General features: G+C 45.5%; 1 protein-coding gene across 6 annotated transcripts in view; it reads right to left on the bottom strand.

Moving 5' to 3' along the window:
• Positions 1–24858, bottom strand: part of ZEB2 (zinc finger E-box binding homeobox 2) — a 116542-nt gene that overhangs the window by 86341 nt on the left and 5343 nt on the right. Inside the window, exon 4 of one of the 6 annotated variants that reach the window (XM_058840506.1) lies at positions 22238–22722. The exons of the other annotated variants lie outside the window; for them this stretch is intronic. The gene's annotated coding sequence lies outside the window, so the exon portion shown is untranslated. The remainder of the gene's footprint in view (positions 1–22237; positions 22723–24858) is intronic. 6 annotated transcript variants of the gene reach the window in all.

The raw sequence follows: 24858 nt of genomic DNA, 5'->3' as shown, positions 1-24858 counted from the left end.
GAAAAACTACTAAAAAAACAAGAAAGATATCAGAAACTGTTTAAAATTATATGAAAGTATAATTGTTAAAGAGTAGCTTTTGTATTTTTAGAAATCATTAAAAACTCTGTGCAAGCATTGGATGTCAAAGTATGATAATCTCAGGCTTTCACTAACCGAGAAATAGGAGGGGAATGAGAAGGAAAACCAAATTATTTTTAGTATGTGGAAAACTCAGCTTTTTGTTAGAGTATGAAAAAAATCATATAATTAACATGTACAACATCCATCAACAAGACTCCGATAAGATCCTACTTTCTAAAGCTTGTCTTTTTTTCCTGCCCTAAAATTAAGTTCCTGATCCCATATCCTTGCTCTGAACATCATATCCACGGGAAAAACGCCTACCCCAACAACTAAAACATATGAAAAATAAAATGTAACCCAGTAATAACAGTCATTCCACTTGAGGATGCATGTAGTTACTTTAAAAGTGGTTTTGTCTTGTGCAGAAAGACATGAATGCAAGGGCTACCAAAAGCAATTTAATACCAGGTGGGGGTTGACATTAATCTTTCATGACAATAATATTGTGGTGTTACAGGAGGGCAAAAACAAATACCTTCTTGCACGTAGAACCACTTCCCTAAGAGTCTGGGCCTGTCTTAAAAACGCACGTATAGAATTGATGTATGGCCCCAAATTCATAATGAATATGATTATTAAACAGTCTCCACTCGTGCAAGTAATCGGGCCTGTCCTCCTTCTGCTTCCCTTAGGTGTGATCCAAGCTTTCTCTGCGAGCAGTGCAGGAATGCTCCTGGAATGGGCCAGGTTTGGTGAGCCCGGGCTGTTTTCTGCAGGACACGGAGCCAAATTCTGTCTGTGGTTGAGAGCAGTGCCATGAAAGCCACCGGGGCTGCAGAGGGGTGGATGGTGTGCCTGAGCAGCTTCTGAGCAGCATTAGTGTACTTAAAACAACAAATTAATGTCTGTGGAACGCTAATCAATGTTTGGTGCACTCCACATTTTTCACTGAGTTGTTAGAGTACATTTGCTTATATTTTGCACTATTTTAATTTAGCCATATTGATCAAACTGAACACTCAATAAGACCCTAGGCACCTTAGCCTTATTAAAATTAGTCAACTTGAAGTAAGTGAGCGGAGGAAGTAATGGAAACTATTCAGAGATTTAAATACAGTGCAGCCCACTTAAATAAATACCTGTTAATGAAATAAATCTGTATATGCACATATTTCCTCAGAAACAAATTATTAAGGGGGCTCTTTAGAAGAATAAGACTCAAACATATTCTTTAGTTTAAAATAGAAATATTTCTGTGTACATTTGTGTTTGCTGTGTTAAACTTGGGGAGTCCATGCTGACCTTTCCCATCAAAGCAGTTATCATTCTTTAGAGTCTTGCAGTGTCAAAATTGATAAAAATACCCCTAAATAACCTGTAAGTAAACACTGCTGTGGGGTTTTGGTAGCTCTCCCAAATGAGTTTATTCCAGGAAGAGCAGAACTCAGCTGGGCCATCACCCAGACAAGTATATCTGGGCGGCTGCAGAAGTAAAATAAAAGGCATTTAGCATGCAGTGGAAAAAATAAAAGTCATACAGCCTAGTCTTTACAAATAATACTTCTTTGTCTTCAGAAAGTTGTATCTTTTTTTTTTAAGCAGAGGTTGAGAAGCAAGATTACAGCACCAACTCCAAGGCTTGGCTTGAGCAGGGGTTCGCAGTACAGCTCCTTTTGGCACATCTCTGGAGCTCAAAATATTGTTTTTGAAAACATTGCTGTTTTTCAACAAAAATAGGAGATTAGACAACATCTTTAGCTGATTAATCCTCTCTGCTCTCTGAGGGGGTGACCTATGATAGTGTATTATTTTAGCCAGGGGAAAAAATTCCACCACGCAGCAAACTCTTCCTGCAGTACCTACAAATGAATTGAGCTAAAAAGTGGGTAGAGGATCTGTGGCGGTTTCCTGGCCTCCTTGCTTTAAGAGCTGCCTTTAGAGGGCTTTGTATACTCTTTTTTTTTTCCCCTAGTCCAATAAAAGATATTAGCTCTTTTCCTTAAGCAAAATCCCTCTCATGAATCAGGCCCTACACTTGCAACTAGTGTGATACTGCTGGCCAGGTTTCACCCCAGTAAAATTCTAATCTATACTTTGTCTTGCAGAATTAAGAAGAAAATGCATATCAGCAGAATCTCCTCTCTACTTTATTTCATTTATAAATTACGAGAATGATGCTATTATATATTATTAATTTCTGCTGTTCTCCAACTCGGCTGCAGCAGTGAGCTGCGGATGTTGGAACGGTGTAATTATGTTCTAGTAGGGCAGCCATCCGTTTCCTTTCAAAAATTTACAGGATTCTTAATCATGCTGCTCATTTGGGTGCGCAGTAGCGAGGATGGCGAAACACAAACAGGGCACGTTCGTTTACACAGGAACACCTGCTTAGCATGATAGCAGATGTCAGTCAGCAAGCAGAACACAAAAGAAAAATATCAACAACAGCAAACTAGAAGCATTTTTAACTCGGTACGGAGATCTCTTGTCTGGAGGAAGCCAAAGGAAGGGGATGCGCCTTTGCAGGTCAAAGCAGAGGCGCGGCGATGATTTGGAAAGTCTCAGCCAATGCTCCCCAGGGACCAGGTCAACAAATCCAAGACAAACTGTCCACTGGATGATGGGATATTTAACAATTTCTCCTTCTGGAGGGTCACTTTTGCCAGCTTGATGCTAAGCATCTAGCAAGGGTCATCATAAATATATGGAATATTTGATAACTACAGCGAAGTACTTGAGAGGAGTAAAATCCACAGTACTACTGCTCCGTGTGTGAGGATCTGCCAGCATCCCCACTGCAACCACTTATTCTCAAGGCTTTAACTTTAAATGTTTCATCCCGGGCTGCCTCTGCTCTCCCACCTCAAATTGAGAGCGTTTCTGTTCTGTGCATATTTTATGAAATAAAAAGACGTCAGCAGAGGAGCAAAAGTTCAGTGATTTTGGCCTCTCCCATGCAGCGCTCCAGCCCGGGAGTGGCCGCACCTCTCCCAGGGAGGCGTCGTGAGCGCGGCGCCCGAGCCGAGCTGTCGCAGGCAGGTATTATTAATCCCCCTCCGTGGCATAGGCAGTAACTACTCTTCCCCAGGATTGTTAGTATTCAGAGCAAGTCAACTTGCGTGGGTCCGTGCATTAAGGGCTCCCTAAGTATGCATTGACTTGATACCCAGTAATGGCTTCTAAGGAGCCGTTATGTAGTGCCGTGTCAATGATCCATGCATTGAGGACTCCCTAAGTACGCATTGACACGATAGACCGGAACGGCTCCGAAGAAGCCGTTACGGTCTATCATGCCAATGATCTGCGGATATTGGCAGTGCCTCCCACACTTCTGCAGAGACTGTAAAAGTCTCTGAAGAAGCTGTTATGATCTCAGTGGAAGGACCATCAATCAGGTTGATGGCAGGGTTGCATTTTGCCATTTTTCCGCCCTATCCTATGTTGGGAGGCCTTGTTCTGCTTCTAGAGTTAGATTTGAAGAACGGACGAAATGTAAAGGCTACCCACCCACAGAGTGGCTCTGGGACTGTGCAGAGGTAACCAGGATTGTAATATGACCTCTGGTTTTATTAGTTTTTGGTTTTTAGTTCCAGCTGTTTCCAGCTGGGACGCCTTGACCAAGTCCCTTCAACTCTTCCTACTTTCATTTGTTCTTCTCTAGCGACCATGAAAGGGGATGACATCTTTTGAGTGAAGATTGCAGTGGGGCTTGGAAAACGTGAATTTAGAGCAGTTATCACTAGTGGAGGGCTGAGATGAACAAGGTGTGTACATAGAATCACGCAATGGTTTGGGTGGGAAGGGACCTTAAAGATCATCCAGTTCCAAACCCCTGCCATGGGCAGGGACACCTTCCAGTAGACCAGGTTGCTCCAAACCCTGTCCAGCATCACACCTTTTACACCCAAGCATGCAGGCAAAGCTACACTGAAAGGAAGTCTTACTTCTAAAGATTCATAAACTCCTATCTATTGAGTTTGTGTAGCTTCCATCCACTCAATTTATGTGAATTCACATCAGTTCTGAGAATCACTGCTTGGCAGAAGGTCATCTGTATTTCCTATGATGCCAAAGCTTTCTATGGAAACACTGTGAACTTCTTTTTCCATGTCTTCCTTAGTACATGAATATTTTTAAAAAAAGGTTTTAAAGGTACATCATTCACGATGAAGTTTTAATTCATGCTAAGTCTATGACCACAAAACACTGCTTAACCATCTGGTATTGTTTGTGTCTACTTTCCCATACTCTTTCAGGGAAAATGTGACTTTTTGCTCCTTCATACTCACTTCATACTTCTGTTGAGGGGAGAGGGAGCTATAGTAGGATATAAGAATATAGAATACTCCACCTACTTTATACATTGGATAGAATTAGATGATCTTTGTGGTCCCTTCCAACCCAAACCATTAGATGGTCCTGTGACTTTCTTATGATAACAAGCTCATTTATGGCATGATCCTCATCATTTAATTTACATCTACATGGTTAAATGTTAGCAGACCACCAGAGAAAGACTGTAACCATACCTTGTGGAAAGCAGAGATCCTCAAGCAAGAAAAAGTAGAATTACTGTGCAGGTTGGAGCACCACAGAGAGACCTTGTCTGTAGCCAGGCTGGCCTGAAAAGTGTGAGCTTAAATAAAAAGAAGCTGTGCAAAAGGAGATGGAGGAACATTATAGAAGATCAGAGAGGGTCATGATAAAGGAGAAACTGAGAAGGCAGAGAAGTCTCAGAGAGCAGTAGTTATTAATCCCAGGTACCTCTTTCTTTGGACTCAAAGACTCAAATATTTTTAAGTGTATTTTCAGATGTGTGGAAGCACTAGAGTTGTCCAGAGACTGGTACCCCAAATCAGTGATTTTTTTGGCACTGTTAATAATCATTTTGGAGTTGCAGAATAGCTGTAGCCACCAGGTCCACAACAACACCACCAGCAAGCAAAAGAGAGAACACAACCTGATATCTACTGAAAGCTTGAGGCATGCATAGATTTTACCAACACAGCCTCAAATGCCTTTCAGGTAGAGGAGTGTGCAACATATTCTGGGAAGCCTCAGTTGTTCCTTGGATAACCTGCTCTCCAAAGGCAAAACTATTAATTCTTTGAGAATGCATCTTTGGGATTCAGAGTCTCTTTGTGGTGGCCCTGAGAGCCTATGGGCACCAACCACCTCTGCAACCCAAAATTTATTCAACATCTCCCTCCATGCTGCACTGCAAATTTGTGTGAAAAGTTGCATTTCCAAATCTGAACTGCTGAAGTCTGCTGTCCTCCGGAAAAAAAAACAAAACAAACCAACCTAAGCTTTTCACTAAATTTAATCATCTGAGGGTTTAAACTCTACTGAGAAGGAAGAGAAGATATCATTTTACAATGATTCAGACCATATTTCATGTGCAATATTTAATGGATGCTTTCAGGTACCTCATGTTATAATGCTGCCCCTGCAAGATGTGCTGAGCCCTCGATGTAAAACCTCAAAGATTTTTTTCAACTTCTGGAATAGGAACAGACATTTTCATCCTTCCATGTGTATATTTATTAGTAAGAATTTTGCATGGTATAATTGAAGCCTGGCAGTTTTTACTAATCGAGGCTTAAGAGGAAAACTAACACAATGTAATGTTTTGTGTCTTTTTTTTGTCCATGCAGGCCAGTCACTGAAAAGGTGCAAAGCGCTGCTAAAAGTACGTTTTCTGAAATTCAAAGCCTTTTAAGAAAGGTACACAATGCAAGAATACGCAGCTGCAATTTTAAAAAGGCTACTGCTCCTTTAATGCCCAGCTGGTCCTGAGATGTAATAAAATTGACATATTGATTCCTTTGAATTTACAAATGCCTGTTTCATAAACTCCATCTCCAAAGCCTAGGCATCTTTAGAGCACTGTCATTTTTTTCTCCAAATGGATCAATTATGTGCCCACGTAATCCTGTTACCTGTGAAATCCATGCATACTTCTCCCATTTGCTGCAGTTCCCAGGCGGACAAACTTGCATTATGTACGCATAAACAAACAGAGCATTTTCCTGATATTAGGGATTGTTTTCAAAGTGAAAAGCAATCTCCTGGGTCCTTTACTCAAAAAAAACCCATACATAGTGCGGTGTTCCTCCAAGTAACCTCACTGCACTATATGTATAATTATTACACAACACAGCAAATCATTAAAAAAACATTGAGTCCTGCTATCTCAAATGCTTCAACTGCAAAAAGGCACCAAGACTGAGCAGCCAGCCCCCATTTTCCTGGTGAATCAAACTTTCCCATTTCTTCCTCAGCTTCTTTATTTGATAATTATTGCCATATCTATAAGGAAATCACGTTCATCAGAAGTGTTTCTGCGTGACTTAAACATTAGAAAAACACCCACAAACAAGCAAGCAGAAAACTTTGCTGTGGAAGTTTGGGGATTTTTTATTTTATTTCTAGGATAATTCATCTTTTCATCTTGCTGAGCACCTTTCCATCATTTACACACACACACACACACACACACACAGAGTCAAGCAGGCATTAACCTGAAAACCTACCACTTATGCATATAAATGCATCACACATACGACTATTCCCATATCCTGTGGCATATTATTTGTATGAATATATACCATGCACAGAAACACATTTATACACACGCACCCCATGCACAATCCTTAAATATAAGCAGAGAAAAAGAGAATAAATGTGTTTTTCTCTGTATATGAATTGTTTATAAAGTACCGTGTACATACATAGATATGAATTCTCGTTTCATTCTTTCAGGCTGTGCTGTATCTGATTTTCTACACTTCACTGGGCAACCAGCAGTTCAGTTACACTACACTTGCCCTGTACAATTTGTCTCTAAAAGGTTCCCAAAATTATGAAACATCCTGTCTGCTGCATGACCTGCTCACCACAGTGCCTCAGCCCGAGGTGCATCCACACATATAGAGAGGATGGCAGAGAAAAAATTTAGTGTATAGATATATGTTTGATGCTTGGAGCCCATACAAGTGGCCCAATACACCCCTGCCATTGTGCAGGAGTGGGTTTTAAAGATAAATGGCTGCATGTTAACCAGATTTGACATGCTGCACAAAAGCAGCCACCTTTGGTCCCATGACACAGCCAAACAGAAAAAACAACAAGCAGTCCTGGCAAAAGATGTCCAACGTGAATAAAAGCCCAACAATTTGTCACATAGTCGTTACAAAATGTTCCAGGCTTTGGGGCTTGCCATGGGACAGCAGCGATAAGACAAGCATAGAAAAAAGAAGGCTGGGGGTGTTGGGGTGGTGGAAGAGTTAAAACTCGAGGAAAGCTCCAGTAGTTCCAAAGGGGAAACAAAGAGGATATTTTCATTTGGCTCTTTCCAAAGACACACACACACACACACACGAAAAAAAAGAAAAAAAAAAAAAAAAAAAAGAAAAAAAGAAAAAAAAAGAAGGAGCCATAATTAATTAAATCAAGAAGCTCAGTTGTTTTGAGAAGTGATTGAAATCTGACATGCAAAGTAGAAATATTTACGTTTACTTTCTATTTTAGGAATCCACGAAGCTACTTTTCCTTCGCTGCACTTCCCCACCGCTACAATGGCCATGGCTCAGTTTATCCAGTAGTATGCTCTGCCTGCTCAGGGCCAAATCCTGCTCATGTTTCTCATGGCATTTGGTCTTTCCGCATGGGAACAGGCCCAGAAAACTCAGACCCAAAAAGATGTGGCTGAAGTTGAGGACTGGCATATGGCAGCAGAGCAGTACCTGAACTCCTGCTTTCCTTTGAGTTCACACATGACAGAAAAGAAAAAGCCCAAACTTAAGCTTGGTTTGACGAGCCTGAATTTCCAAACCAACTTGATCCTGCAGTTTTCCACTAAAACCAGCCATGGGCTTCAAACCCTACTTTGCTGTTCCTTGTCCCCACAGAGTCACCCAGGTATGCCCATCAACTGCAGTCGGGTCAGGATTTGCACCTATGCCAGTCCACTGGGATTTTGATGTATTTTTAGAACCCCTATACCAAAATAAGGAGCTCAAATGCACCAGTGCAGCTGCTTGCTAAGCTCCACATAACGGAGCTCACATTGTAAAATACCTTTCAGTCAATAATCATCATTGCTTCAGTGATTACCCTTCACTTCTTTATATTCAGTGGCAGAAAACTGGGGAGAGGGGGGGCAGTTAAAAGCAATATCATCCTCTAAATTAGAATAACCAGTCATATAATAAACTCTGAGATTCTGGTTATTAGGAACATACATATGTAATTTTCTCAGACAAATTCCTTGGCATCCGCTCGCCCTCTGACGAAACAACGGATGATACTTGCTCTTCCTCAGTCCCACAGAATGGCAGAGTGCTTTGGAAATATTAAGCTCTGCAAAAGCCCTGTGAATGAGTTCAGCAGTATTTCCCTGTCTCATAGACAGGGAAAAGGAGCATGGTGAGGTTAATTGACTTGCTGGAGAGCACTTGATGCTGCACTCACCTTCCCCAGCTCGGCCAGCGCAGGGCCAGGAGAGCATCCCACCACATATCCACCCGCATCCTGTGTCCAGCCGGGCTGCAGCCTCCTCTCAGCATCCCAGCATGGACCAGCATGGCGTGGCCTTCCCCTTGGCCCTTCATGGGCCTAATCCCTTCGCAGGGGTTTTTGTATGAGTAAATTAAATAGCATCGAAATCACCTCTGAAGTACACAGGGCTTATCAAAAGGAAGGAAAAAAAAAAAATCTACAACCAAGTGTCAGCCAGAAGAAAAGTTCATTATTATATGTCAAGGAAAAATTAATAGAAAGGGCTTCAATAGTTAAATTACATGGGTAGATCAGGCTTTCTGCAGGAAGACCAGTTTGCTTTAATTAAAGCATGTTCTGTTCAAAAGCCACTGTGCTCGTGTTTTACAGCAACCTGATACCAACACCTGTAAGTCCCTGCTCAAAAACTCCAACTGCTTTCCCATATTCCAGCCCAGCAATCCACGTTATCGAAAGTCTGAGTTATTTTTAAATGGATGGGGGGGACAACTAAGCCAGGGCTCTCTGTGGAGTTGAGAAGAAGGGGGATGAGGACTGTTCAAATCATGGAAATGTCAATTCCAGCAATGTGTGCCTTGGATTATTTTTTTTTTTTTGACTGTCAAGAAGATTTTAAATCTTTAATATCTGTTTGTTGTCAGGTTTGCCTCCAGCTTTTTGTATCTGCAGGTTGTATTTTTTTGTTGTTGTTAGGAATTAGCATTTCTCATTTGCTAGCTTGAAACTTTAGGAGAAAGCACCAAAATGCCGATAAACAAAGTTCATCTCAGGGAAAATCTCTGTATGCATAACCTAGTTAACAATTCTTTCATGGTTGCAGGATGAAATTTGAAATGCATGTTGAAAAAGAGAGTTCCTACAGAATGCATCAGTACTACCGAGGCTTTTCGAGTGCGCTGTACTAATTTTAAACAAGAAATCATTATGATTTCCGTGCCGTATTAGCATCTCTTTTATTTCGTGGTATCTCTGCTGCACTATTTCAACTCGCTGCAGGTTGCTGTTACTTTTTTTTGATACCACATCGTATAAACACACACCGGAGCTGAAGACATTTGGGATTACCAGGGACTTCAATCAACATTTTTGGCCTTTGTAAAGGATCTTAGCCAAACATTTGGTGTAGCTAAACTCCAACTGATGCCACGACACACAGAATATCACTCCCCAAAAAGTGCAGAACTGATGCATTGTGCCATCTCTGGCAGCATTCGTTCAGCGTTTGCTGCGACTGGGGAGGAAGAAAGATACGGAATGCACGGATTGATTTTCAAATTACCTCAATATTTTGAAAACATTTTCACCTGCATGCTGAGAATGCTAAGAATAGGCAGGAAGGCAATTGTGCATTTGCACAGCCTCCACTGCATTCATTTATAAATTACCTCATCACTGACTGAAATTAACACTGATTCTTACAGGCAATTTCTCAATTTCCAATGCTAATTACATTTTTTTTACTTTTAAATTCTGTACCACCTGTTTTGGGCAAGACATCTTAGGCAGCGCGACCGCATTTAATCACAATTTTAATTAACCGCCCTGTAGATGTGAAAAAGAAGCAATTATAATATAGATGAATGATGATTTTTCTGCATTAAATTGTTTTGTTTCCCTGGTATGTTGATTGTAACACAGCACACAAATACAGTAACTGTACAATTTTTTTCTATTGTAATTTAGTAATTGTTTTTGGAAAACCAGTTTGGGAATGAGTGACTTCATCTGTTTACAAATTGATTGATACTGTTAACTCACTGATTGCTGCAGCATACATTTTGTATCGCACAGCCTAGCATAAAATATAATTAGGCATGCACAGACTTTGCAGCACCATTTTGGAATCTGAAAATCAACTGTAACCGAAGTGTGTTTTCCTTGAGCATCCTCGTATCAGCCGCGGCTGATGATACGATAATCAACAAACAATGGGCTTTTCCCATCCTGCCGCTGGTAGAAACCCTTGGATTTAATCTGATAGCCTCACAGTGCAAGGGTTAGAGGGCTGGTTGCTTTTTTTTTCTCAGAATGTGCTCTGCCAGGCCTGGGAGCTGAGGGTTGGCAAGTCTGCAGCTTGCCCAACTCCCTCAGATCGCTATCGGGAAGGAGCAGGCGAGTGATGGAAAGAAACAATGATGGCAAAAAGAGCCGCGGCTCGCAAAACGCGGGGATCGTTCCTGACACGCGTGTGCTGTGGCACCGGCTATCTCCAGCTACATGTTACAGGGGGAAAAGATCTCGATCTGACTCATGGCTGGCAGATACAGATCAGCCAAGTTATATATATATCCCCACGGAGAAGCGCGAGACCGTTCCCATTGGAGGCAAAGCCTGCCGGCTTTCCCAGGGAGCGAGGCCGCACTGGAGCGGGAAGGGAGCAGATGTGCAGCACTAGCAGCACCTGGGCTTTGGGACACAGTGTCACCACCACTGTGCTCTACCAGTGACCTGGGACGGTCCTGCTGAGGGGTCTCCCACTTTGGGGCTGTAAATCCCCCAGCAGAGGTGGATTGAGGGGCAGGGACACAGGGAAGGTGCACCCTGACATTTACAGAAGAGAGGTGGCAGCTCTCACCCTCCCAATCTCCTGTGCAATGCACAGAGCAAGAAGCCTCCACCAAGCAGGACGCGCCAAGAAGTGAGACACCACAACAGCCTCTGTGAGACCACATCCCAACCAGACCAGCAATGTCACCCACAGTGCACTGAGACCAGGAAGGACTGGGATGAAGCAGACCTGAGACTGTCTCCATGGGAGCACAGGGGTCTCTGTGATTTGGAGGCAACTTGGGGGGCTCCTGGTCTCATCTGCTGGCCTGCTCGCTTTATAAATATTTGTTAAGAGGGCAGGACATAAAGTCTACTGTTCAGTAGGTGATTTTTGTAAGAATCCAGCTATCCATACATAAAAGGGTCTATTATCTCACTGTGGAAGAGATTTACATGCGTAACTCCCATTAACTCTTATGGGACTTAGGCACGTAAATCTCTTGTGCATCTAGAGAAGAATAGACCACATAAGGTCTTGTGATCTATACTGCTAGTAGGTTTAAGTCCCTTTCATTTATAAAGCTATACAAAAATTAACCATTAAAGCTTATTCTGTGCAAGCTGTCCCCCTACATATATCACCCAGCTCTGTGTTTGAAGTACTCGATGTAAACGCGCACTGAGGAAAGGTACCGGAGCGAGAGAGCCCATTCATTTCAGTTAGTAAAACTGTCATCCCTGAAAGGAAGCAGACTGAGGGCAGGTAGAAAAATTGTACAGGTTTTGCTCAGCAGATTCAATTTCAGATTTAGGCTCTAGACTGCACTGTTTGGAGAAGGAATACTTTCATTTTGCTGAGCGCTCCCTCCGCCCCCTCCTTCCCTCTCTCCCATCCCCACTCACAGCCCTGTGCCCTGGACCAAAGGACCCTGAGTGGCTGGAGCGATAAAATCTTTGCACAGTCCAACTAAGATGCTGCATCTACTAGGGAAAAAGAAATAAATCTTTTATTCCATAAACTTGTTTAAGCTGAAATGTTCATTGGTAAGCCTGTAAAAGTGGGAACATCTGTGCTCCTGCTGGGATTTGATGTCTCACCACAAACCTTTCCATAAGCACTTTGTCTCTGGTAGGAGACAAAGAGGAAAATACCTGATCCCTGGCCTCAGTTGGGCAGCTCCTTCTATCTTCACGCACTGACCTACTGAGCATTCCTCCCAGCAATGAGCTGCCTCCCAGGGCTACCTCCGCCATGGAAGCTGCCTAACTAATCTCTTAGCAAACACTTGCAGCAAACCTGAAGGGAGTTTAGAAAGGCGACGAAGAAGGGGAGAAAAAAACCCCAAAACTTTCTCCAGATAAAGCCTGCGGCATCTCTAAGAGAAGAGAACCAAGACTAAATATAGCTCCACATGCCCACATTTTCTCTTGATGAACTGCTGAGATACAAAGTTGTGGCCACCTAATGAACATAGAGATATATATTCTAATCTTAATCCGGTTTCCTGCTCCCTTCCACTAACCCAGCTGTCTTTCTGCCTGTCAATAGTCCCCTGACTGTGCTTACAGGTATTTGTAAGACATTGCTTTTATCCCAGCAACACCCCTGGGATGATATGGCACTGGAAAAGTCCATCCCGCGCCCTGCCTGCACACGGGGTAACCTCTCCTTAGGAGCTTATAAGAAAATCCACTGTTGAAATAAATAACAACTCTCAACAAATGATCAAAGAAGAAATAAATCTTTTACCCTTCTAAGACTTTTTAAAACTGAAATCCCATTTTTTAACTGGATAACAGTTAAGAGGCTACCGGCCACCTATTTTTCTGGGAGCTACGTTTTAAGCGTTTGCCGCACGGATGTTGGGCAGACAAACGAATCTGTGGTTCTCGGGAGCAAAAGCTTTTAAAATAAAGTTTGTGTGTAGTATATGAAAACATATTGTTTGGAATTTAAGTTCTAATATCTAGGAATAAACAGAGCATTAAATCAAGCAAAACTGTGACAAGGCCAATATGCACATGGATGATGCCAGCGAGGCATCTCCAGCCCTTTGTTCACAGCTTAACAAAACTGTGCCGTCACACCACTTTAGCTCAACAGTGCCTGTCGAATGGGCATCAGCAGATCAGCCAATGCCTGTCACACACACAGCTGAAAAACTGTTTGAAAGCAAGGCTTACTTTAGCACAAGTCTGGTAGGAAAAGTGAGAGGGATTTTTAATCATCTGGTGAAGACTACAGATATATATTTAGGGAGAAAAAGATATATATTGTCAGCTTTCTTCCTCAGGAAAGTAACAGTTTTGCTCTTTTTCACCTCTAAGGAGGGAATGGGTCTTGGTGGTGTTGTCTCTTCCTTGATGTGCTGCTCTCTTCCACACTACATCAGATTTGGAATTATTTACAAATAAGTAAAACTCAGGGTGGGAGGGGGTGTCACAGGGAACGATCCCAATTTGTCAAAAAAATCTATTAAAAATTAATTTTTACCTTGTCCTGCTTGGAGACCCCCTCCTCCCCGTGACAGAGGATAAATGAAATAACATATTCAAGGAAATGTTTGTTTTGATTCTAATGCAATTATCTTTGCAGATGAATGTCTCTCTGGGTTGTTTTTTTTTTTTTTTTTGGTTTTTTTTTTTTTTAGCTGATCAAAATATGTTTTCATTGGTATTAACAACCTTCTCCATCACTTCTCTTAACAGCCCTAGTGCAAAACCTCTCTCCGTAAAGAACCGCAGCAAAATAAGCTTGTTAGCGCCAGCAACTTCAGCTCGGCACTTCTTCTTCCCAACACTTTTTTTTCCCCCCTCAATTTCTGGGGGTTTTGACACACCCCCCTCCCCAGCCGGCCTCCCCGCGGCCCCGGGCCAGGCTCCCAGCGCTCGGCGGCGGCTCCGGGTGGGACCGGGGGGCCGGGGGTGGCCGGGGGGGACCCGGGGGAGCGGGGGGCGGCAGCCCCGGGTGCGGAGCCCTCTCCCCCTGCCTGCCCGCCGCTGCTGTCAGCTCGCTGCCTGCACTTTAGCTGTCTCTTTCCCAGTCCCTACCCTGTCAGTTTCTGGGCTGCCAATTTCAACTTGAAGCTTGACTGGGCTGATTTGATGCAAATACCTCCAGGGAAAACCCTGAAACTGATGAACAGTTATGTCAAGTCGATTTTGCACCATCGGGAAAAGGTAACCTCTGCGAGAAAAAAAAACAACAAGGTTAAAGAGACAAGGGCTTTTCACGTGTAATACCACTGCTGCACATCTCGTTCACTGTTTACCATCCCTCAGAAATTGTAACTGTCAGAATTAGTCCTAATTGCAGATGCGAAAGCTGCCATTATAATAAAAACAGAGGCAGTGCAGGCATTAAATGTAGCAGCCTAATTTGTGAGACTACTGAAAAGGTAGAGTAAATGAATATTTCATTACTTTAATTACCAGGGACTACTCTTTTCTTGCTGTCTTATGATAAGTGTTGCTGTAACTAGCAACAGCAAACATCCACTAAAACATAAAGTGCAATAATAGTACTGCTGTCAGGATCGCTGCTTTAAAATACGAGCGGGAGGGGGGAAGGGGGAAATATAATGGTTTATCTATTTCTTAGAGATCCGCAGGAGTAGGAGATGGAAACTCGTTTAACGTCAAAAAACAAAGAGGCGAGTAAACAGGTTTTAGTCAAAGAAAATAATGACCCGGAGGAGGGGAGGGGTGGCGGGGGGGGGGGGGGGGAGTTGAGGACACACTTGAAACCCCAGAGCCGGGAGGAGCGCAGGCAGCGCTGAGCCGCCTCCCCTCCGCTCCCTCCCTCCTGGGAACGAAGTTTGGGGCTGCGGGAGCCCGGCCGGGCCCGAGGGGGGCTCGGGGGGCCCACCCAGCATCCCGGGAGCGGCATCCCGGGAGGGGTTCGCACCTCGGCCCGGAGCGCTTCTGTCGGCAGCGCCGGCACTGCGGGGGTGTGTGCCCCGTCCCCCGCCCCACAGAGGCGGTTCACACCTCTGCCCCGGGGCCGGCCGGGGGGAGCGAGGCTGCTCCGCACTCCCCCGCCCCGGCGCAGCGCCTCCAGCCCGCTCCGCTCCGGGGCCGGAGCGGGGGATGCTCCCCGGGGGCGGCGGCTCTCGGCCTGTGCCCCGCCGAGCCCCCCAACCTGCGGGGCGGCCGCGGGGGTCCCCGGGCGGCTCCGGAGGAGGGGGGGTCCCGGGGGATGCGACCCGCGGCATCCCGGCTCGGGGCGGGGGGACTGTGAGCCGGGAGCCTTCCCGAGCCCGGCGGGGATGCCCTGGCCGGGGGGAGCCTCCCCGCTCCGCCCCGGGGCCGCCCCGGGCCCCGCTGCCCGCACAGAGCCCGCACAGAGCCCGCACACCGGGGCCGCTGCCGGCCCGGCCGCCGCCGCAGCCCCGCCGCTCGCCACAGCCGCTCCCGACAGAGCCGGGGAAATTTGTCAACAATTCGCAACCACTCTGGTAATTACATTCCTGGAATCCGCAGCGATAGATGTAAAGATAAGGGAGCTGCCTCGACTTTCCGCTTGGAATAATCTGATTGCAGGCACCTATTCCTCTTCCTAGCCCTTCCTAACCATATTCCCCCGTTACGCCTCCTGCGCCTTCTGCCACTGGGCTCTCCAGAAACATACGTGACGAGTCGCCGTGCCTCACTCCTGTCCGAGGAGGCACCAGCTCCCTTCTCGCCTTTGTGTCCCCATCCCTCCGACCCAACTTTCCTGTCAGACCCGAAAAATATGCAAGGCTCGCACTGCCGCTGAGAAGCAGGACAAAGTTTAACTTCTCTGTTGGCAGTCGGAGAATAACTCCCAGGCAGGATTCAAGCAAAAGATCTGATTTGCTGAATTCTGCTCTTTGATTTGTATTTGTATGTTATTGCTACTGCTAAGGTTGTTGCCAACCTCAATTAGATCACAAATGAGATCAGTTTAATTCAACTCCCAAACTGTGACCTGACCATGGTCTGAAAGTATTCAAAAACGCATTTTAAGCCTTCCTTTGATTTCAAAAGGAATACTGCATGCTTGGTCATTCATACAAATAACATAAAACGTAATTATGGGATGATTTGGCAGATGACATTCCTGCCAAACGACGCTCCATGCCAGAGTCTGTAATGCTATGGCTGCTGTCCTGGTGCTCGAGAGCACAGCACCCTTGTGTAAGGTGGGAGTAATGGGGTGTGTGCCATGTGGAGGTGTTTAAATGCACTTGGGGAGGCAAATGGAATAGCAACAACCACGCCACCATTAAACCCCCCCCAGTCAGAAACTGCTGTATCACTTGGAAGGCAAGCGGATCCGCACTATCAAATCTCCAGGAGGCTGTGACAAAGGGAGCTTGCAGCTTGACACACGGGTAACAACATAGCAAACACCTTTAATTCTGTCATGTCTCATACCCTTTGCTTTCTCACACATTTGTGGCTGCTCTAGCATTGACACCTACACTTTAAAAAAAAAAAAAAAAAGAAAAGAAAAAAAAGGAAGAAGAAAAAAAGAGCCCTCAACAACAAAAATCCTCAAATGAAGCAAACTTAGTCTAACTAAAAAAAGAAACACCTGGAAAGTTATTTTTCTGCCCAGCAAAAATAAATAACTTATTAGCTCCTGCTCCTAACAGCTCAGAAAAGAGCAGAAAGCAGCCAAAAAGAAAGTTCACTTTTGGGAATGAGCAGCTCCCAGAAAGCTGTTGGCTTTCCTTGGAACCATGGGAGCTCACGGGGAGCCACTCGTACAGATTTGCCGGCGGAACTTCTCAGCTATTCTGCTGCTCGAATGCGAATCCTAAATTGACCTTCCTGCCTTAGCAGTGCTTGGGAGCGTTCCTAGAGAGGCTTTGGGTGATGTTCCCTCTGAGGGGACACGCACACAGGTAAAGCCCCACAGGCTGGAGCAGCCCTCTCCTGTCCATGCCTCCAGCTCTCCCCAGCCCTTGTCTCTGATGGATTGATCCCGAAAGCTTCAGCTGCCACCAAGCCAAAGATGTGTCAGGCTGAGCGGCTGCTGTGTCTTCAGCAGTGCCACCTCCTCGCTTGTCCCCCCCAAACATCCCAGTGCCCCCAGTCCAGGCCCAGCACCTGCAGGGCCCCCGAGTGCAGAAGGAGTTAAGGCTCTTTCCAGCATTACTGGCTAGGTTAATATCACAGCTGCTTGGTAAAGCATTATCCAGCACCTCACTTAACAAAAGCCTGCTTTTGCAAACAGACTCCTACTTTTCCCCAAGTGTCCAAAGGTGTTTACTGAAGTAAATCTGCCTAAATCCTCCATTGCTTGGGTCATGGGGGTGGTTAGGAGGGTGGAAGGTGTAGAGATAATCTCTTTTTGTAAATTCTGTAAATCTTCTGGGAAAAAATCAGGAATCTGTGTCACATGCCTCTGTTCAACTGGTAACATCTCGGTTAGTGTGCTCCTTATGAGTGAAATCTGCCATAGCAGCTACAGGAAAATAAGACATCCCTCCCGTTTCTCATTGTTCAAACTGTTCTTCCCCCTCGAAGTTGCTTTAGCACGTTTAATCTATTTGCTGATGGTGGGGGGAAAAAGACCAAAAACCTGTTAGGATCTTAAAAGTGGTTTCTGGGAAAAAAAAAATAAAAATGACAGTTTGGTCGGCAGGAGATAGTGTAGTTGAAAACTTGTCACTTGAGATTTCTGCACTACCCCGGTTATTCCAACACCAGCAACTGCATATTACTTTTTACATGTTGCAAATAGAGGCAAACAACACAGGAAATTTTGACAGCTCTGCCTGAAAGGGCTTAAATACTTCTCAGTAAGCAGGATCCAGTTATAAATAACCTTCTCTTGGTGAGAAAAAAGTGGCTACGACCAAAGACCTCAATATTTTTCTACAAAACTGTCTGATTAAAAGCACAGAAGAGCTTCTGAGAAACAAACAAACAGGCAGATATGGGCGGGGGGACACACACAAGGATGGGGGGACAGCCGGAAAATGCACATGAACGTGACTACAAAACCCCACGAGGGAGCCCGGCTACAGAAACTTCCACAAATCTCGCCTTCCTCCTCCTTCTCCTCCACCTCCTCCTCCTCCTCCTCCGTGCGCATTTTCTGGTGCGGCCGAGGATTCGCTGAGTCGCTGCTTTTCCCCGGCGGGTCGGGGCAGCCCGGGCCGGCCGCCAGCCCGGGGACACCCCCGCCACCGCCACCGCCACCACCGCGGCCACCACCGCGACCCCGGCCCGGCCAGCCGCAGCGACACCCAGCCCGACACTCCGCAAAAATAGAATAATAATTTAAAAAAAAAAAAAAAAAAAAAAAAGTAGAAATTAAAAAAAAAAAAAATTAAAAAATTACATTTCAATGGGGAAAGGGCGATTTTGCCCCGCCAAATCTGCCTCACCCCCTGCCACCCCCATCCCCAAGGTCATGGTGAGTAAACAATAATAGTAATTAAAACAAAATAATAGGCAGCAGTCAAGAGCTGAGAGTACACACACCTGACCCTAACTATAACAGACTTCTCAGAGTAGAATTTGATCCCTCTCTGACACTTTCTACCTCAAGTGTTAGAGCGAGTGGCCATGAATAGTACAGGCATGCCATCTTGTAACACTATCTGCCTGTCAGAAGAGCCAAGGCTGGGTAGAGCAGGATCTATATAAGGCTTGTAACTAGGGGAAGCCCAACAAACAGCTACAAACACCTAAGTTATTTTACTCAGCCTCCACCCTTCTGCTTTTTCCCCCCTTCTTCTCACTCTCTCTTTTTTTTTTTTTTTTTTTTTTCTTTTCATCTTGGCTTTCTGTTGCAGAATGCAAATGTAGCCTGCCGGCGGTGAATGGGCTGAATTGTGATTAAGAAGAAGAAGAGCTCCTTTCTTTGTTCTCCCCTCAGGGGATGTTTACTGGGAGAGACACAGCGGATCAGATATGAAAGGCATTCAGGTCAGCATTGATGTGAGCGAAAGTGAAATCATACCTAAGGCATTCAAAAGACCGCCGTGTCAGGGGTTCAGCTAACGGTGCATCTACTGTGTCTTCCCTGTTAGGCACAAAAAAAAAGGGGAAAAAAAAAAAAAAAAAGGGAAAAAAATCTATCCACAAATAGGCATTTTTTTTAAAAAAAATAAATTACGACAAAAATTATATAGAGAAGGAAAAAAGAAAAGTTTTCCCTCGCTTTACCTCCAGAGCAGAAACTACAGGACTTAGTGCTCTTTGCCCTTATGATCACGGATGGAGCAGGTCGACTTGCATTAATTGTAGCTGCTGGGCTCAGCACCCTTTTCAGGGGGAAATGAATCTAACCTGAAATGTGAGCGGTTATTTCTAAGCACACCTCTGCATCCCGTTTCCCCCTGCAGAGCACAGCACGCAGAGGTGCAGGCGCTTGCACACATGCACCTCTCCATGAGTCCCAACAAGCTGCGTGCCTCATTTATTCTGTTCCTAACCACGAGCAAGCGCTTCTTGCCTCCCTCAGAAGCCACTCCGGGTGATAAAGGACAGCGTGGCATATCAAAACAGCACAGCACACCTTCAAAAGTGATCTTTCATTGACTTGGAAACTCCTCGAAACACTTTGCTGCAAGCTCGCAGCGCAAGAGGATGGTGGTCGGAGGCGTAAGGAGTTGGGGCACAGCTCTGTAAGTTAAACTGCTGCAAGGAAAAGTCTGGGCATTGTCGTTTTATTCACCAAAAAAACACCACTTGATGAAGAAATATTTGGATCTTACTATTTTTTTAAGTCTCTACTTCTCCCAGCCTAGTTATTCTCTCAATAGAGTTTCCCAGTGGTTAGCTGACGCTGTTGGCATAAACAGAGATATGTAAATATGTAGGGAAAATATAGCAAATTACAGTTAAGCATACAAAGAGTTAGGAGGTGGCTTCATTTACAGGGGCTGAAATGAAAATGAAAACGACAGATGATTTTTTAAAAGCCCCCAAAATTTAAGGGAAGGGACTGCATGTCGTGTGCACTAACCAGCTCCGCTATTCTGAATTTGTTTCCACCTTCAGAACCTTAGTTAAAATATATTGTTTGCCTAATGCTCACATCTGCTTTAATGGTGACGTTTAATTCTGAAATATTTTCAACTAGTGTTTCTGCATCACAGATTTCTCTCCTTTTTCTCTATACTCTAAAAAGACAACTAAAGAGCAATCAAAAAGGTGTCTGACTTGGCCATTCAGACAATTGCACCCTTGTGGGAATGCTGGAATGAATGGTACAGTGGACACCCCAGCACTATTGACGTTATAAACATGTAAATGAAACACATTAGGGCAGACAATCAATTGTCTGTGAGCACTGCAAACCTGCACTCCCTTTCTAAGTGACAGGCACAAAATAGTGTCTACCTTGGGAAGCCATGGTCTTGGAGAAAAAAAGGACAAAGAGTTCTCTTTCACAGAGGAGAAAATGCACCTTAAAAGCACTGGGATAATGCAGATGCCAAAAACTGTTGTGAGGCGAAGAATTTCCTATTTCTTGGAATGAATGTGGGGCTGCTGTAAAAGAATCAACACCCTTCTTTCCACTCTAAAGGGAGACACACATTTTTCTTGGGGAATATTACCAGCCTGTCCTGAGAGCTTGCATCTCAGTCTCCTATTTATTTCCCCTACCTTGAGCAGTTGGCTATGTATAATTATTGATAATTAACTTGTAATGGTTTCCTTATCATTTTTTTTTTCTTTTTCAAATACGCCTTTTCCAAGCCATCAAACGCATTTCCTTGCAGCAATTAGAAATTCCCCCAAAAGTTTCCTTGCAAGGCATGTGCAGTAAGCAGAACCAGTAAGTACCGAATGGTCACAAATGGCAAACAGTAAATCAGGCACTAATCTCCAAATTCGCTGGGTTTCTCGAAACTCGGAAGAAAATAAATAGATCCGACTTGACACAGAAAACAACCTCCCCTGCTCCATGTCACAGCTCAGCCTGGACATGAATCTGCACGGAGAAAATGTGGCTGGATAATCATTACGCCCTGGCCACTCGCATTTATGGCATTAATTTTTAATACCTATCTCCAGGTGCTTTTTCTGGAGGTGGTAGCAGTACATTTGTCTCTCTACCCAGCGAGCCAAGTCCCGGAGTAATCTCCTCGCAACGGATTCCCGGCCCTGGGGAGCTGCCCGGCCACAGGAGCGCTCCGGGTGCCCGCTCTGCCCGCTGCCACCTGGGCTGCACAGGGAACAGCTGCCTCCTCACACCCCAGCCTCAGTCTAGCTGCCTCCAAACTTCTCCAGGCAGGGAAGACAAGACTCACTTCCCACTCACTAAAGGCAGCAGGCAGGCTTGCCTATTTTTTTCTTTTTTTTTTTCTTTTTTTTTCTTTTTTCTTCCCCCCCCCCCTTTCTTTTTCAAGTGAGAAGTGAAGGAGGTTTTTCCCCCTTCCCCAGCATCCCTGGAAGGAGGGTGAGTGGGTATCTTTTTGGGAAAGGCTCTGAGCAAGTCTAATCGTCTCTGCTTGTTTGGTCTGTGTTCTTGGATCAGACGCCCTGAAAGCATTGAACTTTCTCCCTTTTCTTTACAACTGGAAGCGAGGTGGCAAAGGAATCAAAGAGAGCTGTTTACTGAAACTTTGGGGTAAATTAGATACAACTTTCCCCCCTCCTCCCCCCTTCGCGGGGATTTTAATTTCACTTTGGATTTTCGAGGAGGGGAGCGGAAAGGAGGAGGGGGTGGGGGGGGGGTGGGAAAACCCTCAGCCAACAAACGCCAAACCACAACAACACGGAGAGAGGCGGCTCATCAGGCATGGCAGGGCAGAGCTGCCGGCCGGACAGCGCTGCCGCCGGGCCCCGCTCCGCTCCGCACCGGCGCTGCGGCCACCGGCACAGCCCCCGCCTCCGCGGGGCGCCCGTGCGGAAAGGGGGCTCGCTGCCCTCTCCTCCTCCTCCTCCTCTTCCTCCTCCTCCTCCTCCTCCTCTTCTGCCGCCACTTCTCTCCCGAGTGAAAGTGCCGCGAAGTGAGTCAGGCGCTGGGAATCATCTGACTGAACTTCCCGGAGCTCCGCCGCATTCCTGGGCTGCCGCTCCCGCACCTCCCGCCCCCCCCCCCCCGCCCCGCTTTCGGGGTTCTCTCCTTCCCATCCTCCCCTCTGCCCCCCCTCCCCGGGGGGCTCACCCTTCATTGATTTCCACATCGCCTCTCTCAACCCACCCCCCCACCCCCCCCGCACACCTCTCCTCCACTCCAGCAGCTCTCATCAACCCCGTTATCTTGGAAAATCCCGAGCCTGCTTCCTTTCTACCCTATTTAGGTCCGCTGTAATTTTATCCAGCCCCGGTATCTCATCCCGAGCCTTGCCCATCCCCGCACACACGCAGATACACGCACACAGGCGTGGAGCCCACTGAGGCATTAGTTGGATTATTCTGTTTTGTCCCCGTCTGTAATGTGTCTGGGATTCACTAACGCTCCTCTCGCTTCCTTCATCACCATCTATTTCATTTTTTTTTTCCCGTGGCTTTTAAATTTTATTTTGGTTCTGCTGCGTTTCTAAGGAATTTCTGTCCGAGTTCGATAAGCATCACCGTTTCTGGTGTTATCAGCAAAGACACAAGCTCAGAAGTAACATCTTTTCCACGATTCCAGGAAAGAAGAAAAATCCACTCAGTCCAGATAAATCCTAGGCAATTCCCAACAGGAAAGGCATTGGATACGTGCTTCTCGAGAAAGAGAAAATGAAAAAAAAAAAAAAAAAAAAAGCTCTAACCAAACCCACCCTCGCTCTACCTGCTCCTCAGAACCAGGGCATTTCTCACTCAGAAATGAATGAAAGAAACAAACTAGGGATCACAAAGAGGGGACAGACAGAAAGTAGAGAATTATTTCCTTCCCCCCCCCCTCCCACCCCGTGTCTTGGCCAGAACAAGACACTGAAGGGAGAACTCAGCCCTTCGCATAGGCAGTGCACACACACTTGAAGTTTGCAGGATCTTTAAGTGGTTACCTTAAAAATCGCAATTAAACTTTCGTCTCCCAAGTGTGGTGGCTTTTCCAAGTTAGTGCAGCTCCCTGAAAACACCCTTTTGCATGGGAACAACCAGAATCTGCCACCCCGATCCATACGTGCTCCCAAAGACTTGGCTGCACTGCCAGGATACGGTCCTGGTGTCCTGGGCAAACAGAGGCATCCAGCAATTTTTTTTTTTTTTTTTTTTTTTTTTTTTCTGGCGGGGAGGGTAAGGGTGGTGGTGGTGGTGGGGTTTTTTTTAGGACTCAAATCATGTTGAGAAAATATTACACACGTAGATGCATCCCTCATCAGAGAGCATGTGATGGGTTTAACACGCTAAACTAATAGTCTTGCCTGGAAAAGCAAGGAGGCTGAGGAAGAAGAATAAAACCCCCTCAAACATTCAGAATATTCTTTACTGCAAAAGAGCACTTCTGGATGCGTTGCTTTAAATCTCATTCTCTTTTTCTCTCAAAAATGACTGTTTAACATAAGAAAAAAGGCTACTTGACACAAAGCTTTTGTTATCCAGTTGATCAGCAACGTGCTTTAGATACTTGTAAGGGGAAAAAAGCCCCACAACAGACATTGATTTTAGAAAATCAATAACCAACATTTAATAAAAAGAACAGAGGAAACACAAGAGAGGAGAGGGAAACATTACGTGTAATTTTAATGTCTACTAAATTACCCAGAGATGAGGGGAAGGGGAGGTCTCCTCTGTGAGGACCACCTTAAATAATGACAGACACAAGAGTAAAGGGTGGTGGTGGAGGGGGAGAGACTTTAAAAAAAGATAACAAGGAACGGATCCTTGGGAAGCTGCTCGGAATATATTATTTTAGTTGAGGTTTTTTTCTTTTTGGGTTTTTTTTTTTTTTTTTTTGGTAATACTAAGCCAAGCAAATAGATCAAAGACAACACAAAGGGAAAAGCCAGTGTAACATAACGAACAGTTTCTGACTAAAATTCCTCTATCACTCCCCCATATGGCTCGACGCCTCCACCACAACAAGAAAAAGACACACACACGCACACACACACACACACACACACACACACTCACACTCACAACCTAGAGAGAGGGAAGGGGAGGGGGGCCAGGATCATTTGTTTCTAATCAACATTCTCTCGTCTTTGTGTTTTTTGTTGTTGTTGTTGTTGTTGTGTGTGTCCCCCTCCTCCTTCAGCCCCCCTCCACCTCCACCTCTCCACTTAAATGAAGTAGCTGAGCTATAAGCGCATGGGTTCAGGTTCACACAAATATCTTCCTTCCTCCGGCTCCTCGAGAGGAAAGTTGTTGGAAGTGGGGCCGGGATGGCCATGGAGGGGCTGCGAGCGGGGAGGGAGAGGCTGGCGGCGGGGAAGCGGCTATCAGCCGGGAGAGAAAGGAAGAAACTAAGGGAGGGACGGGGAGAGACGGAGAAAGAGAGACCCACCACACCAGTGAAAGCTGCCAAATGTGAAATCAGCCCAGAACACCGCGTCCCACTGCGCCCCGGCCCTGCGCGGCCGGCGGGGACCGGGGGAGAGGGCAGCGACGGACAATCGGGCACCGAGCTCATTAGTATTATTAATTATCAGGGAGGAGGAAGTTTCATTTTCGAGTCCCTAACAATAAAAGAAAAAAAAAAAAAAGAAAAAAAAAAAAGAAAAAAAAAAAAAAAAGAAAGAGAGAGAGAGTCGCTAACTCGGTGCCAGCCCGCCTCGGGGTTCTCACGCTGCCGGGTGTTTTTCCCAGGGCCGCCCGCCCCGCTCGTTCCGCGCCGCTCCGCGCCTCCCACCGCCCCGCTCCGCTCCGCTCCGCTCCGCGCCCCGGCCCGGCCCGCACTGACAGCGCCGG

Source organism: Poecile atricapillus, chromosome 5 (genome assembly GCF_030490865.1).
Source record: "Poecile atricapillus isolate bPoeAtr1 chromosome 5, bPoeAtr1.hap1, whole genome shotgun sequence".
Lineage (NCBI taxonomy): Eukaryota > Metazoa > Chordata > Aves > Passeriformes > Paridae > Poecile > Poecile atricapillus.
Note: the sequence above shows the minus strand (reverse complement) of the source record. Positions and strands in the feature narration are given on the sequence as shown.